At 36.5% G+C, this 16,848-nt stretch overlaps 2 long non-coding RNA genes across 12 annotated transcripts; one reads left to right on the top strand and one right to left on the bottom strand.

Moving 5' to 3' along the window:
* Window positions 1-4,636: 4,636 nt before the first annotated feature.
* On the top strand, window positions 4,637-6,385 carry LOC141044555 (uncharacterized). Its single transcript, XR_012216132.2, has 4 exons — window positions 4,637-5,354; window positions 5,444-5,585; window positions 5,819-6,047; window positions 6,249-6,385. It is a non-coding gene; the product is annotated as an uncharacterized LOC141044555 (long non-coding RNA).
* A 94-nt stretch (window positions 6,386-6,479) lies between these two features.
* LOC149987314 (uncharacterized) lies at window positions 6,480-12,098 on the bottom strand. Of its 11 annotated transcripts, XR_016499092.1 has the most exons (6): window positions 8,914-12,093; window positions 8,463-8,620; window positions 8,186-8,303; window positions 7,836-7,987; window positions 7,257-7,431; window positions 6,480-7,109 (listed from the first exon to the last, which is right to left on the bottom strand). It is a non-coding gene; the product is annotated as an uncharacterized LOC149987314 (long non-coding RNA). The 11 variants fall into 11 exon arrangements; XR_016499089.1 differs by having other exon boundaries at window positions 6,480-7,431; XR_016499091.1 differs by having other exon boundaries at window positions 6,480-7,431; window positions 8,186-8,275; window positions 11,158-12,093.
* Between the last annotated feature and the right edge of the window lie 4,750 nt (window positions 12,099-16,848).

Below are 16,848 nucleotides of genomic sequence, written 5' to 3'. Positions count from 1 at the left end.
TTTAATTTTTTGTACTAATGGTATTCTATGATTTTAACAAATTCTTTATCTAAGAAATAAGTTGATACTCTTGAATCTATTAAAGTAGAGGCTTTGTGATTATTAGGTCTTAAATGCACATCTATCATAAAACAAGGAGAAGATTTTGAGGAGAGGATAGGACCTTTATTTGTATAAGATTTCAGTTGCATGATTCTTATTATACCTAGACAAATTTATTTTTCAACATTTTCTCATCATGACAGTTGTATTCTTTATTTTGTAATTGTATTGTTTTTTTGGACAATGTTAAGCACTATACTTAGTTTTTTTACAATATAAACATAATCCTTCTTGACAACAATGAGCCTTTTCTTATTCAGTAAGAGGTTTAAAATGTATCACATTAATTTGCATGACTTTTACTTCAAAATATTTAGATTGAGAAGTTGTTGGTGCTGTCATTGAATTGTAAAAGCATAGAGGTTCTCTTGCACAATTCTCAGATTAAAACTCAAAAAGTCAATTGTCAGATCTCATAGCAAAATCAATTGATTAACTCAATGTCTAAAGATCAGATAAGTTGAGCATCAATTTCTTTACTTCATATTGTAATATGTAGAAAAATTTATTGATAAAGGCAGCATCATTCTACTTGATATCAATTGCTAGTTTTTAAAATTGTAAAATATATGATATCACTAATTGATTGCTTTGTCGCAAGATATGGATCCTATTAATTGCAATCTAAATTGCATCATGTTTTCCATGCATAAATCAAAATTCTACCAAAAAAGCCTTTAGATTATCTAATATTAGATCTCATTGTTCAAGAAAAGTTGTAAACCATGATAATATCAAACTTGAAAAAAGTGTATCAATGAATCTAACTTGTGATCTAAGGGTTGGATAGCTTTGAAGATGAAGTTCAATTATAAGTTGTACTTGGTTGATAAATCCTTGAAATTTAAATCTTATGCCATTAAACTTCTCAAATAAGAAAAATTTGGATTCTCTAATACTAGAAGGGTGTTTTACTATAAGAAAAAAGATGTGATTTGGTATAGATGTTGAAGCAGCTCCAATCATGTCTATATCTTCACTTCCTATCATTTCTCTTGTTTTTGGTACCTATAAATTGAGTTGATGCATTATAAGTATCAACTCTTTCAATTGTTGTTGTATTTGTGCCATTGCACTCTTTATTTTAAGAAGCTTTGCCATGATAACACTTAGAAGAAAGAAAATATATATATATTGCTTAAGACGAGCAAAAAAGAGGACTTGAGAACAAAAAAAATACTAAGAAAAATATTAGTTTAGAAGAAGATAATCTACAACTTCTAATACGCTTATATTTCATTAAAAATTAAAAATTAAAAAGTAAGTATATTAAAAAGAAACTAGAATGGCTATTATCAAAAGACAAAGAAACTAAAGATTCTTGAAACTAGACTAGAAATAAGAAAGGAGTTGACAAGAGTGAAGAAGGCTTCACTCTTGCGTCTATATATACTATCTATATAAGATCTAGATGGCAACATTTTATAGTATCTACAAAAACATATTAACTTTACATGACACATATCTTAACTTACAAGGTAAGTTTTATGGATGCCACATAGTTAGCTTGTTCTACAAGCTACTAACACATGTGGGTGGCACATGAGTAGCTTTTTAATTAAGTTTCTAAGCTATCAATCAACTACAAACATATGTAAAATCAAAGAGCATCTAAAAAGCTTCTAAGAAGCTTTTGTAAAAGATAGTATGAAATTAATCTATTTTTATCTAATTCTACTCATTCATATTACCTAAGTAACAAGTATAATAGATATATATCCATGAAATAAGATAATTGGATAATTTTTTCTATCATTAGTAAAATATTTCTACAATAATATAATACATTCTTTCATTTTATAATTAGTATTTTATGCTAATTATAATTATCATCCATAACTTGATATTATAATTCTTAAAATTTGATGATTTTATAATGAAAGATTTAATAAATTATTTGTAAAGTTTCATACAACAATGAAAGCACAATTAAAGAAAGTTGAAGAATAAAAAAAATCAATGCAAATGTTCATTGCAAAGAACAACTTCAATTCCATATTTCCATATATTGTATTAACTTATTTGAAAAAGTACCAAGCAATTAGCTATAGAAGGTAAATTTAAAATTGCAATAAAAGATTTAACATTTCTAATAGAATCCTAAATAAATTCTAACTAAACAGCAATCATAATCAAATCTTAATTAATTCTTAATAAATCTAATATTTTTTAAATAATAAAAAAATAAAAATATGTCTTTAAAAATATAATAAATTTTATAAAAATACTAAATAAATCCTAATTTAATACTAAAAATAAGAAAAATAAAATCATAAATAAATCATAAATAATTTATAAGTAAATCTTAACCAAAACTTAATGTACCTCCAAAAAAACCTTAAATAAATTATAATCAAACTTTTATAGTTGTTTTAGAATCCTAATATTTATTAATTAAATTTTTGATATTTACTAACCTTTATTCATATTTTAATCTTCAAGCCAACAATAAATACACAAAGTTTGAATAAAATGTAACCTACCAATATAAGAAAAAAGCTCCTAATATACTTAAGTATTGATTGTTATCTTTCTCAAACTTAGATGTTGATCTTAGAGCAACAATTATTCCTTATTGAATCATTTAGCTGCTCTCCAAGACGATACAAAAGTATAGATATCCAAGCCTATTATGCTTTTACAAAATTTTGTTTAAATTAAATCAATAAAATTTTTTAAGATCTCAAAAATCCAAATTTCTCCTAAAGATGTCTATTTTTTTTAATTTACTTTTTACTTTATTTATAGTTATTCAAAATAAGTAGAAAACTATTTTATAAATATATATATATATATATATATATAAAGAGAGAGAGAGAAAATATATATATATATATATATATATATATTAATACTAAAATCTTTTATTACCTCCCTAGATTTTAACAATGTTTTGGTACTGTATCATTCTATTAAGTTCTTCTGTAATAGAATCTATACTTTTATCTTTCACCACATTTTTGTATTACAATACAATAGCATCTACTATATTCTTGTCCTTGTGGTTGTTGTATATTATCCCTTGTGTCTTAGTATATGTCACCCTTGTGCCTAATTGGATTGCATTGGCATTGTTGTTGGAAGCCATGTAGTGGTGTCATCCTAACCCTAAACCTAATCCATGTCTCCAATTGTTGGTCACTTCCTACTTTGGTATGGACAATAAAGATATGTCTTCACTTACAATCACAGTGCCTCTCTATCTCATTGGTAATCTTGGAGCTCCATCATAAGCCCAGTCCCAATCCTGATCTGTATCTTCTCTTTTAAATTTATGCAACAAGTATACTCGAGATGTGTCAAACAATAAGTAACAAATGATAATTACTCATAACTATCTTTGTTTGGGACCCCTTTCAAATTGACAAAAAGTAAATAAGCTTGATTATAGCCACCATTAATGCTTCCTACTTTCAGGGTTATTCTAACCGTGTCCTCTCTCATTGGTCCAATTTCTAATCAAACCACTTGAAAGTTCCAAAAATATATCATTCTGTTTCAGCGGGAGCAGGGGAAAAATAGGAGAGAATATTTAGATATTTTTGGTTGTTTGAAGTTAAACCAATAGGAAAGCATCAAATTGGATGCCAAAAAAATTAGGGGAGATTGGTGTGAAATATCCTGCATCTTTGAGTTTTTTGGAGTGTAATAATAACATGATTTAATATAACGTGTTGATACAAAAAGAAGGTCCTGAAATGCATGGGGTTCTGCTATTATTATCTTATCTTAACTAATATATATTAACCATCCCGTTAAATTTTCTTAATTAATTACTAATCATTGAATATAGATTGTAATCTTATATTGTGAAATGAACTGGATATTCCAAGTGCTTTTTATTTATTATTATAAAGAAAGAGTGGGATTCGCTGCAGCATTCATCACATGAGCACTGCCGTATAATGGAAACACCTAATTTATAACAAGCAGAGATATCAGAGCCTGCAACCTTCATCAATCTCAAAAACGATATTGTTGCAATCTAAACTTTAGGATGACATGCTTTGAGTTGTTCCTGATCAACTATATCACAAAACTACACTTTGGTGGTGGGGTCTAGGGGCAGCACAATGGACAATGGGAGCCTTACACACCAACTGACAGTTTTTTCTTGTGCTCAATGACATCAGAGATAGGCATTCTCACATGGATGAGATGTAATGGAACTTGCTCATCAATAACTCATATTTTACATGAAACGTTACTATCATTTTCTTCTTCTTCTTCTTCTTCTTTTTTTTTTTTTTTTTTTTTTAAAGTATTTGGGAGTAAATTAATTTTTTATTTTTCACAGGGCTAACTCATGCAGAATCCAAAAAAAATAAAGTTCAATATTTGTCAACAACAACAAGCATGGAGACTTTGGATGGTTGTGTTAACACTGAGAAGGGAAAAAACAATTTATTACTTATAGTTAAATCGGCACCATCTATCACTAAACAGTCAACAAATATCAACAGATTTGGTAGAAAAGTGACCCAAAGCTTTCAAATGATCAATTAAAAATTGATTGTTCAAGGTTAGTATTTTTATTTGGTTGGTTATCGTACAAAAAAATTGCATTGAATTTCATACTGGTGGTCCTTAAGAGCCCCCATGATGTCATATTTTGAAAAAACTAGACAGAGATTAGTTCAACACCTTCATTAAGATAATATTTTAGCATCAACCAAACATAGAACAATGTCAATAAATATAAATATACTTATAATTATATGTCTGATTGTCAAAAAGAAAAGAAAAAAGTACAGTAAATTGGATGATTTGAAATCAAAGAATTGTGATTAGTGTATGGAGAGCAATAATCAATCTAAAAAGATGAGGAACCCACTACACAAGCATATGCTTCCATCCTTAAATAAGTTTTAGGGTTTTGGACACTGTCACAGTTGTACCATTACAGCAAGTATACCTTATTTGTGTAAAACATAAAATACATAAATTGAGACAGGAATTTTATGACATTCTAAACGGCAAACTTTCATAAATAGAAAGCAGATATCACTGCGAGGCAGAGCAACAGATCACAGGTGTACTCCACCATTGAGGAATGGCCCTCAAAGCATGGAGAGGTGTCATTATATAACATTCTCTTTGTGTACTTGCTTATTCAATTTATCCTCTTTTCTGGCCTAACCAGGTTGACTACACAATTACATAGTGCAAGCGCTGAATGCCTGCTTGTTTCCAAAGCAAGCTTGGACATTCAGCTTCAGGCTCAACTTCTGATGCAGTACCTGATCTGACAGGTAGCGCGAGGTGCAGACGAGAATCAGGTAACTTCAGAAAAGCTGTATTACATCACTACGGCTGACACTAACGGCATCCTTTCATGCAGAGTATCTAGATGGTGCTGAAGTTTCGCAGGTCACCGATGCCGATAAGTGAAAACCCACTTTAATTTGCACCATCCAATCCAGAACTGCAACTAAAGTTAGTGCAAAACCCACAAATGAACCTGCTGAGGAAGACCGCTACAGGTAAGATGGATACCCTACTGTAACTCATCAATGATCAGTAGTGGGAGCTGAGTCATTGCTTGTTTGCATCTTGTCTTGTAGCGCTCTCTTCACCCAACGATGAACACATGGAAGGGGGGCCTTCCATATCATATTCGTTGTGACATGTATTCTATGAAGAGCCAGTCTACCAGCTTAATGTGTATCACATCACCATCACTTGTTGTCTAACGCTACAACAGACTATGGAGCAGGTATATATGACGAGTACAAAACAGTCGCTAAAATTCGCAGGACTGCAGGACTTGTTTAAATTTAACATGACGTCCGCAATAGATGAACATGGGTTTTTCTGGATCATCTCCAACTGAAAGAAATGGAGGAGTCAGCAACTGAATCCGAGCCGAAGGAATCAACGCTTGAGATGGTTGGGATTTTGACAGGGATTCATAAGTTTACTCGGCGGCCGTCCAATCGTTTAAGGTCTACACGCACCTCGGCGTGCAACGCGTCGCATTGATTTCTCTGCCATCACAACCCATACAAGTCGAGCTCAAGCCAGTGTCGCGGCGATACAGCGTCAGAGAAATTCCACTGTTTGGTCAATACGAAGAATATCGAGTACTTGCTATTACTACGGCCATGCTATTGATGACTAATGAGTGGCACTTGCACTTGTCCCAGATCGAGTCAAATCCAGCTGAAAGGAGGCTGGATTTATGCATAAACTGCGGTTACGATCGCAGGAAAGAGACGATACGCAGATATTGCTCTGAAATCAAGGTTATTCCCCAAAATACTCTAGGCAGTGAGTACAGAACCTTGGACAAACTTAGGTTCCAGAGGTAAAGAAGTTCGCTGCGGATCACACAATCACTCATGCAAGAATTCCATGCAATGAGGAGCAGAGCCAGATGATAATTCTCGTCTGTATAAAAAAAACGGTGCGTCTATTGCACTGTCTCTTGAGGCGAGTGGATTGCCTGAGTAAATCATTCGCTCGTTAATGAGGTAAACAAGGCTCAAACGTCGGAGCTACGATCACGGTACAGCTATTTCTATACTGAGAACTCATTCATAAAGCAAAATTAACCTTTATATTCACTACACTCCGTGCGATCTCAAACCTACCAAAGTTGTATACTGCATTGTTCTGGATACTCAATATAACAGCTCGTACATCTGGGGTAATCGTCCAAGCAGTTGCAAACACCCAATCAAATACCTTGGTGATCTGCAAGAATCAAGTTCAAAGTCGAAATTTAAAATTGTTAAATGATGAGTGCATGTAGCATATGGGAATTAAAACACGACACTAGGGACGTCAGAGGGTTTCTTCACACGGAAGCCCTACAAACCCGATCAACGAGAATGTCAACCAATAACCTTCGACACGCCAAGAGAATAAGGTGTGATGCTGGACAATATTGCAATAACCGGAACAGGATAATACGGAAAGACAATGGCTTATTGTCCAAGATTATTATAGTTGCCTCAATTTAAGAAGAGACAAGCTCCACCAAGAAACGTCACAAAGATTATTATCTGCCACAAAAAGGATAAAACTCTTTAAAAAGTCATCTTCAAGTTCATGTCGTGGTACTGCTACTACTACTAGCTATTCTTTAATAATATGATTGTATGCTGGACAGTGTGGGAAATATATATCTTATCAAATTCTCAAGACCTTACGTTTCGAGAACACAATTCACACTGAGCTGTCTTCTAGTGAAACTGATAAGTTGGTTGGACAATATACTTCTGCCCAGCATCTTTCGTTTATCTTGACTGCTTTGAACAGGCTCAATTTGCATGCTCATTCAGAACTATTTCGCCACGGACGCTACCCAATAGCGAAATCGCATTCCTGATAAATTACAACCAAGCACATCATACTAGGAAAAGAACTAAGTTGCAGTAACAATTTCGACGGCCTCCAGAATATCATACTAAATAAAGGCCACATGTTCACAGATTTACGGGCTATAGACATTGTCTAATGTGGATATTGGACTCAAGGTACCTTCAGTATAGTTCAACTTTTTCAACAAATCTGTAGAAGCAACCAATGATTCGCATGCATGGCAATTATGCATGATCAGGACAATCGCCGACAGTCCTAACCTCAACTTGGACTTCACATGGTCAAGGATTATAATAGAAGAGTCCAGATTATTCATGAGAATTTAGAACTTTTTTAAGAGCTTGCTAAAGAAGATACCGTTAAATAGTACCGTTAAATACATACCGTTAAATAGTACCGTTACTTACGAATTCGTCTGGCTTTGGCGGAGAAAAAAGTATCACTCTGCTGGGAAGCCTTCATTTTCATAAGTACTTCTCGCTGTGTACACTCCTGTACCACACCACAAATTCTGCTGTATACTGTAAGCTGCATTGTATTCTCAGCTGGAAACCTGAGCCTGCAAACAACTTGGGGCACTCATTAAGTAAAGATACAACTAGCATATGATAACATAGCAATTCCGTGTAGCCCTCTGAAGGCAATAAATGTAGCAGCTAAATCAGAGTACTTAATCAACAAGCATCAAATGATGATAGAAGATCCAGCAAAAGCAGTCAAACAAAACTTTTGCAGTCAGTTGCCAAGCAAAACCAACCATATTGCAGTAAAATTGAGGGTGCTCCTAGCCCATTCTGATGAAGAGATGTGCGGCCTCCACTCCACATTACAGGCAAGAAGCCACTGCCTGCAACATGTTCATTACTTGGGGAGTCCTGGCTCCAAATTCACAACGATTTTGAAGAGGACACAGTCAATTCCTATACTAAAGCATGACTCGATTTGAGTAACACGTTCATGCCATCGAGAATAATATTCGATGTTAGCATCATCGAAGTCTTGATGAAACATAGAGATAAAACGAAAACACAAACCTCGTTAAGTCTAAGTAAGCGTACGCTTCTGCCTGAAGAAATTTACGTGGTTAATGACCTACGTATCCTTGTGCACACCTTTCACCACACGACTTAAGTTCCAAAGCGCTATGTGAGAAGAAAACAAGTCTGTCGTCTGACGACTGTTCAAACATTTTCTGCATGAGTGCCACAAAAGATAAAGGGGTCAGCATCGAGCCTTAGCCTAAAAACTGATGTACTACAGTACAATGGAAAATCCAAACACAAATGTGTACAGTGAACACTCAGGATTGCATGGGAGGGTTCTAGCCTAAATAAGATCCATCCTGCAAGTTTTACCACAGCCAAGTAGTTGTACCCACTGATCATGAATATTTCGATGTCATATGGTATCGTCACATAAAATCAACACATCAAACTAATAGTTGCATCACACTGGCATCAAATGCAATTTTCGATCTCGACGTACCTTCTTGTTCTTACCTTACATTAAGTCATCTTAAGTATCAAGTGCTAGACAAACTTGTCTGTGAACAGACTCAAGCCATGTACGCAAAGTAGAGTGGCTCAACAGGCTGTACCCTATTGAGCCAGACACACCAGTAGTAACTTCATTGGAGGCAACAGAAGCACTTGCCAAGCTTAATCAGTGAAGCTCCACACCACAGACAGTACTTATCCTTTCAGCCCAACATTTGTCACTCTAAGGGTGCACATGTCGGACAATGAGAAACTGCATGTAGACGCTTATTACAACAGACATTAGGTCTCAAGAAAGGCACTACTATCAAGAGCATTTTAAGTTCGTCAACTGGTGTGCTTGAGCGTCAGCACCACCACAAACGATTGCACAGCACAGTTCGCACATTCAGCTTGGTTTCGATGTCTATGAATAAGTACCTACTCTAGGGAGGTTAGAGCGCTTCGCGAAATACACTGTAGGTTGGAAGTCAAACACATAGAAAGGAAACCTACGTCCATAATGTGTGTATGGTTGAGAGGGCGACATCTACCAGTACCGTTGAATCTACTTTTCACGAGCACAACACGGTCTCTGCACGCAAAAAGACCCTTGGGGTAGCACTTAAGTGTATCAGAGAAATCAGGATCTCTGAACACCTGTGTTGCCATTCTACAGAAGAAATGCACAGCATCAAAAATATACTTCAAAAACCTGGCGGCGTCTCGTCGTGTAAGGTAGACGAGTATTGAGCAAAACAAAAGTGTTGTACGTGGACGGCATAGTTAGACGGGCTCCGCAAAACGGCAGAATGCTCATTGTCGTTATCCAGTCACTAAAACCGCAGCTAATGCGGACGACTGACGAAGTCTTTTCAACTATTTAGATGTGCGAGGCAGCTGCGACATAGAGTCTCCCGAAGTTACTTGTCTCAGGAGGAACTAGCCGGTCGTCGATCTTCAATGCTAAGTTGAAATATGACTCAGAAAATAGTCATCTGTTGCCATATTTCATCATCCGTGATGGCGACACATCCGAGTAGGGACTGGAAAAGAGAGAGCACAGCCCGACATCAAATCTCCAATGAACCACAATAAGTGGTCTTTAGTGAAAGTTACGGGCTGTGCTCTCTCTCTTCGAATCCCGGCTTGGGTGTAGTACGGCTGAATTGATGTTCTAAGCCGGAGTGTTATACCATATTGTGACAATAGAGTTCCTTGCCTCGCCGCCCAAGGCTTGAATTGAACCAGCAGTATTTCGGGTACCCTAGATGCGTGTAGCACCCAAGTTGGAGCAAGAAGAGAGAGAGCACAGCCCATTCGACCTGAACATTGGACATCGGGCTGTGCTCTCTCTCTTCTGATCCCAACGAGGGTGAGAAATTGTGGAGAAGCTAGCCACGATGAGATGACCAAGCAGATCACATGAGGTAACATGGAAACCGTCACAAGAATACTGAACTCGTCGCAATAATACCTGCACTACAGACAAGATCGCAAGAGAAATAGCCCAAGAATTAGCCAAATAACATGGGAAGGCAAGTTGCATAGAAGGAAAAACTGTAGTCAAATTCTACTCGCAATAATCGTTCAGTTGTGACGGCAGAAAAGGAGAAGCGATAAAGAATGAAGCAGGTATCGACGGCGCTGGGCTAGCTGATAATCCTTTGATGCTCAGCAGCTACCGGCGCTAGTGAAAGTTAGAACCGCAAGCACACTCGGTCACCGTTGTCAAAAGCCTGAGGAAAGTGAACAAGCTGCTTGTCTCTTTCTACTAAACTGCAATTCATGAGACTTCAGAGTGAAGCAAAGAGAAATGTTCACCAAATGACTGACAGCAACCACGCGTTCGGCAAGAACACACTACTTGGTGTTTATTTGAGATTCTCGGCCAGGGGTTCACGAACCACTCCAAGCTGCCTGGGCCTGGCGAGGAAAGCCGAGAACTGCAAGAAGTGGAGAAGGCACGACTTATTCCATAATTTCTAGATTGGAGGTGTTTTTCCGTTACGGCTTCGGCACATTACCGTCCACCTTGACGCTAAAAAAATTACAAGGAAGCGTAAATGCTAGCATCCATCGCATGTGCTTTGCACTCGAGCCAGTCTGACGCTCTACATCGACCCCGGACCGCAGAATCACATTGACCATCCGGAGACCAGGTTCGACACCACATGCTGAAAATCAGCTCCGGATCTCCTTCTCACCCCAACCACACCCCAATATCGACGAAGGATCGCATCAAGAATCGTACAGCGAGAGGAGGGATGGAGTTGCCAGTATCCCGCCAGACGGCAAGGTAAGCAAGGCAGCAGGCCGGACTCAGGAGGAGGCAGGAGTAAACACCAAACAGCAAGATAAGCTGTGATGAAGGAAGCTGGTGTCACGGGTCAGAAGACGGTCCCAGGAATATCAGCGAAGGACAGAGCAGGGGCAGGCCAAACGATGCCGTGAGCGAGAACGGGGCTGAAAAAAGCCGATTCCGCTTCCTGCTTACATATACACCTCTGCACGCAAGTGAAGGAAGAAGAGCTCGAAAGAAGAAGAATTTCTTTTCTTCTACAACCTGACTGGGAAGCAGCCGGTTGTAAAGTCAGGCGGGCTGATTTGCCTTGTGCTGGCAGCAGCCGGTGAGTGCCGGTGAATCGCGCTGTTCCCTTGGTTGTCGTCATGGGCTAGGAAGCGTTTCTAGGCTTCACATTCGACATCGGCATTGCCCAGCGAACTCCCCCTTAAACTCAGGGTCACCGTGTACAAGGGGAGTATGGGCCTCCCTTATTCAAACTTGTACCATTCGCACTGCCACAAACTTCACCAAACCTTCACACTTACACCTCCATCCCGTTTTCAAACATTCAATGCGTTCTCACTTTTCGAGTGTAATAGGTCATCATTGGATATACACGATTAAGAAATGAAAATAATCAGATTAAATTAAAAAAGTTAAGTTAAGTTAACTATGAGAACCTCTCGAAGGTCAAATAAAATTTCACTCAGTTATTGCAGCAAATATTATATTCTAAAAATTCAGTTCAACAAATAAATAACGAAACGAAACAAGACGAAACGAAACGAAACGAAACGAAAGTAAAATCCCTCGCTGTTCAACATTTGTAATTCTCAGATGGCTTATTAGCTTCTTAAAGATAGGGGAGGAAACAATAATGACAGTGAATAAATAAATAAATAAATAAATAAATAAATAAATAAATAAATAAAAACATCATTAGCAACAACAACAGCAACGAAAGAAAAAAAAAAAAAAAAAAAAAAGGACGCAGAAGAAGACGAGAATGCACTACTTCTGCCACAACAGATATTCCAAGAATCAAAACGAGAGAGGGGGAATTTCAGCAGCGCCGCAAGTCGTGGCTCCGTTCCGTTCCGCTCCTGGTCTCCTATCGGTTTTTGCTCAAGACCTCTCTTTCTCTCTCTCGCTCTCTCTCCCGCTATTAATTATACCAACGTCATATTATTCCCTATGATTATTCAAAACATTCCCCGTCGTCTCACTTCATTCAAATAAACTCTCAGTCCTTCCTTCCCCATTTGACATTCTCCCTCATAAATACCACTAATCTCCTCCACCTCCTCGTCCTCCTCCCTCCCTCTCCTCCGCTGCAGCCGCTGAACCTTCCTATTATTACTGATGGGCTTTTTCTGGTACTTCCACCCCCACCCCCACTCCCCCCGGATTTGGCCCATGAGCCAGGTCATAATTAATTGCATTCCCTTCCCTTCCAGTCAATCAATCCCTGGTTGGGGGATAAGATGCCGCCCTTCATCACGCCCCCACTCCGCTTAACTAATTTGAGCTTCCCTGATCCCGAGCCGAAGGGTCTCTCTCTCCCTCTCTGCTGGAAGGAAGAAACGCACGCCCAATCCCGTTGGGTGGATTGGCATCTGGGTGCTATAGACTAGACTAGATGGAGTTCACACCCAGATATGAGACCTTCTCTCATTCAGGCTCTTCCCCACTTCTTACTTTTATCTTTTAACTTTTACTTTTCCCCTCGTGGCTTTCAGGCAGCCTGTAGAGTTGCCACCAGCTGTTGAGAAAAACCGACCTCTAGCTTCAAAAAGTAAAGCAACTTTTTCAAACTTGTACAATCGTGTGTGTGTGTGTGTATATAGCAACAGGTAGTGTGGCTGTGAGGTAATTTGGAATGGTTATCTATTCCATGACATGATTTCATAACTTGTTTGAAATTGTTGGGAAAGTGCTTCATTGCACAAAGGTGTGTAGAGCTACAGTTGTGCCCACTTGAGTTTCTACCCATTCATGTATATTTAACTTGATTATTTCTTTTATATGTATGAGTGTTTATTTTAGTTACTCTCTATTTTAATTAAATTTTATATGTTGTGATCACAATGATTATTTTAGTGAAGTAAAACATTTTCAAATTATTATCATGGTAAAATCATTTGTTGGTAGAAATAAATAGATCTCCCTCTTTATTAACTATAAGCTTTTAAATAGTTTGTACTCCAAAAGTGGGATTTATATTTTATATTTTATATTTATTTTTTATTAAAGATACACTAGTTTGGGGATTTGGGATATAAGATGTATGTATGTATGTACATATCAACACATTCAAGCACAAACAACACAAAATGCGCTGCCTTCCAAATGGCACATTCTAATGTCCAGCTAATGTCCACAATGTGTTTGAGGAAGGTGATTTGTTATGATACTGCAATTAACTAAGTTGATTTTGGACCATTGGAAGCATACTATGGTAATATGTGGTGGTTGAATGGGAACACACTCCAACTTCTACAATAGTAAATGCAAATATTTTATTTTTTGGGTTTTGTTGCAGAAAGTAGCTTTGTCTGCAATACATTTCAGGCATTTAAAAAGATTGGGCTCCACATAGCCTCACTATTTCAATTAAGAGATTATTGAAATAAGATGAAAGCAAACAAACACACACACACACACACACTTATTCAGTTTGTTCCATTCATTTGCAATTTTGAGAGAATCTCCTGCAATATGTAAGAGTTTAACTGCAAATTTAGAAGAAAAAAGCCAACAAAAGAAATGTTGATCATTGATGATATAATGTGTTGTTACTTTATCTCCAACATAGGTGATATATTTATAGCACAAGGACATAAAAATTTTAAAATTTTAAAAAGCTTTAAACAACATTCCATTCTTTTTTTCTTAAATCTTGTCTTTCTTTGGTCTATACAAGAGACTTGTCTATATGTTTACAGTGCTTAAACATATATTTTATTAGGTTACATTTTTTCATTGGTTCAAAATATGGTGCAGTAGACCACTCCACATCATCCTAACACTTCAAAAACCCAGCATCCCAAAATTTCAAGAATTAATATGTAGAAAGGAAAAAAGAAGAAGAATGGGGGGTAAGAAAGAGAGAAGAGAAAGAAAAGAAAGAAAAAAGAGGATAATATCTTAACATCAGTATCAAAAATTTTAAAATACCTTAAATAATAAATAAGATAACATTATTGTTATTGTTATTGTTATGGTAGTAGTTGTTGTTAGTGAAGTTTCTGTTTGTTTGATCTTATCTTCCTAGCTTTGTTCCACCCCTTGGTGAGAAAAAGGGTTCAAAGAGCAACAACAAACAACTCTCAAATTCCAAAAAAAATTGTAGTGATTAGCAAATCTAGCGCATGAAAATAAATTCCTTGTGCAACAAGAACTGTCAGAGTGCATTAAACCAAAACCTAATTCTGTAATAACAAACAACCCAACTAAACCCAATTGAAATCCCAACACTAACACCTTGACATTCACACCAATTATACTGACACAACACAAGATCATTGCTAACACTAAGTAACAAAATTCATAAAACATCTGTCTTCAGTTCAGTGTCTGTAGAGCTCAACCATTTGGCTCTGTCAATATTGCAGCTGGGTGGCAAATGAGCTGGTAGCTGGAGATGGAGATGGAGATGGACTTGGAAAAGATTTGCAAAAAGAGGGGTAGGCTGATCCACCAAAGCCCATGGCTATGGTGCTGAAGGTGCCAAGTTGACAAAGGGCTCGAAATTTTGTTATTTTGGCACCATTGTGAGGAACAGTACTTGATAAGGCATTTGCATGCTTTGTCCTACCTCAAGGAAGCCTATATACTTAGGTCTTTTTCTCAGGAGAGGGCTTGGCTGGGCTGGGCTGGGCCAGCCCAGCCTGGGCCTACCCTTTTGTGAGGTGTAAACACAGACACCAATGCAAAAGCCATGGCAAACATCATGCCAGGAGGATGTTTCCACCAACCTCTTTTTTGGAAATGCTGTACAAAGGATGATAGGTTAGACAGATTACGAAACCCCATTTCCAAAACATTTTGTCACAAGCGTTTGTGGAAATTTGTTTTTTTGGGTTTATAGATGACAGAAAATTTTCCATCATGGGAAGGGAAAGAGCCCAACTTTGATTTGTCCAAATGGAGGCGCCATTGGAGAAGTAGCAAGGTGGAAGGTCACTCATATTAAGTGCAATTTTGGGTCCATTGTGGACCCCATAATTGAGGTTCTAGCCTCCTACAATGAGACATTTTGAGAACCTGATAGAACAACAGTAATGTATTAATAAATTAATAAGTAAATAAAATGGCAACAATGAGAACAAACGGGGAAATAGAAATGAAAAGAAATAGGAGAAAGCAATGTGTAGAACACAGCACATTTTATGTGAAAGGAAGGGCAGGGATAATACAACCAGGTGGTTGTTTTTCTATTCCATCCAACATCTGATTGTATTCAGAACTAACACTTACATTTGCTTGGAATGTTTTGTCACATTCCTATTTCAAAAACTCGCAAAACTTGAGACAATATTGCCATTGTTCATTATGATTTTTATGTTATTTTCCTACTTTATTCACTTGTTGAAACAGGTTTCCACCATTTTGTTGTAAGCTGTGTAAGTGACTTCTAGATATTGCCATTAATTTTGAAAGAAAGTAACTACTTTCAACTAAAATGATTGGAGCAGCAATTTTTGTGTTTATAATTGATCATTGATCATCCAATTAGTGGTTGGCAGCCTTTGACTTGTTCCAATGTGTAGGATTGGAATTTAGATAAAAGGATGTTACCAATTTTTTTTGTGGTATTCAAGGCAATATATATATATATATATATATATATGTTATCAGTTATTTTTTCTAAAATTTTATATTTCGTTTTTTTGGTTAAATCTCCATGGGAAACAAAAGATTAATATTCTGAATTATTCTCTTGTAAAAATTTGATATTTGAAATGAAAGGGCATCTTTTGGAATTGAAAGTTTACTATTTTACACAACCATTCAACTTGCAAGTCATCATGCATATATATATAAAGATATATCCACGCACATGCACACACAAACACATTCAACATAAAATGAAAACACTACTGTAACTTAAAATTCCAGATTGTGCATGCAGTACTTAAACTACAAGTTATATTTTTGAATTCATCTATGTTGATTTCAAAATTTAATATTTGTACTAGACATAGGTTTCATGATTAATGAAAGTTCAGAATAACAAATCACCTTTAAATAATGGATAAACATATAAATTTAGTCATAAAATGATTTCTAAAGAAGGTTCTAAAGTAATAAAGTTACCATATATTGAACATTCTGATTGTGAAACATGCTCACCAAGGAGTCTTTAAAACAGCTCTTTAACATGTGCATTTTTTGTACATTTTGTTTGTACTAACATGCAAATATAACCACTCTGTGAATCTGATACTACTATTGGACAAGCTTGAATAATCACACCAATATAAACATTTTCTTAAAAAAAAATGGAAAAAAATCATGTAACTCATTATTCACTTCATACATGCTTTCAAATCCCCATAAACAAAGAAACTAGGGAAATGGTGGTGGTCCACTTTTCCAGAGAAAATCACCTCACTAAACATCCAATAATTGTTTGTTACTAGAAGAAGAGTCTAG

This window comes from Physcomitrium patens, chromosome 20 (genome assembly GCF_059467195.1).
Source record: "Physcomitrium patens ecotype Gransden chromosome 20, ASM5946719v1, whole genome shotgun sequence".
NCBI lineage: Eukaryota > Viridiplantae > Streptophyta > Bryopsida > Funariales > Funariaceae > Physcomitrium > Physcomitrium patens.
The sequence above is the reverse complement of the archived record's forward strand: the minus strand, read 5'-3'. Positions and strand labels throughout refer to the sequence as shown.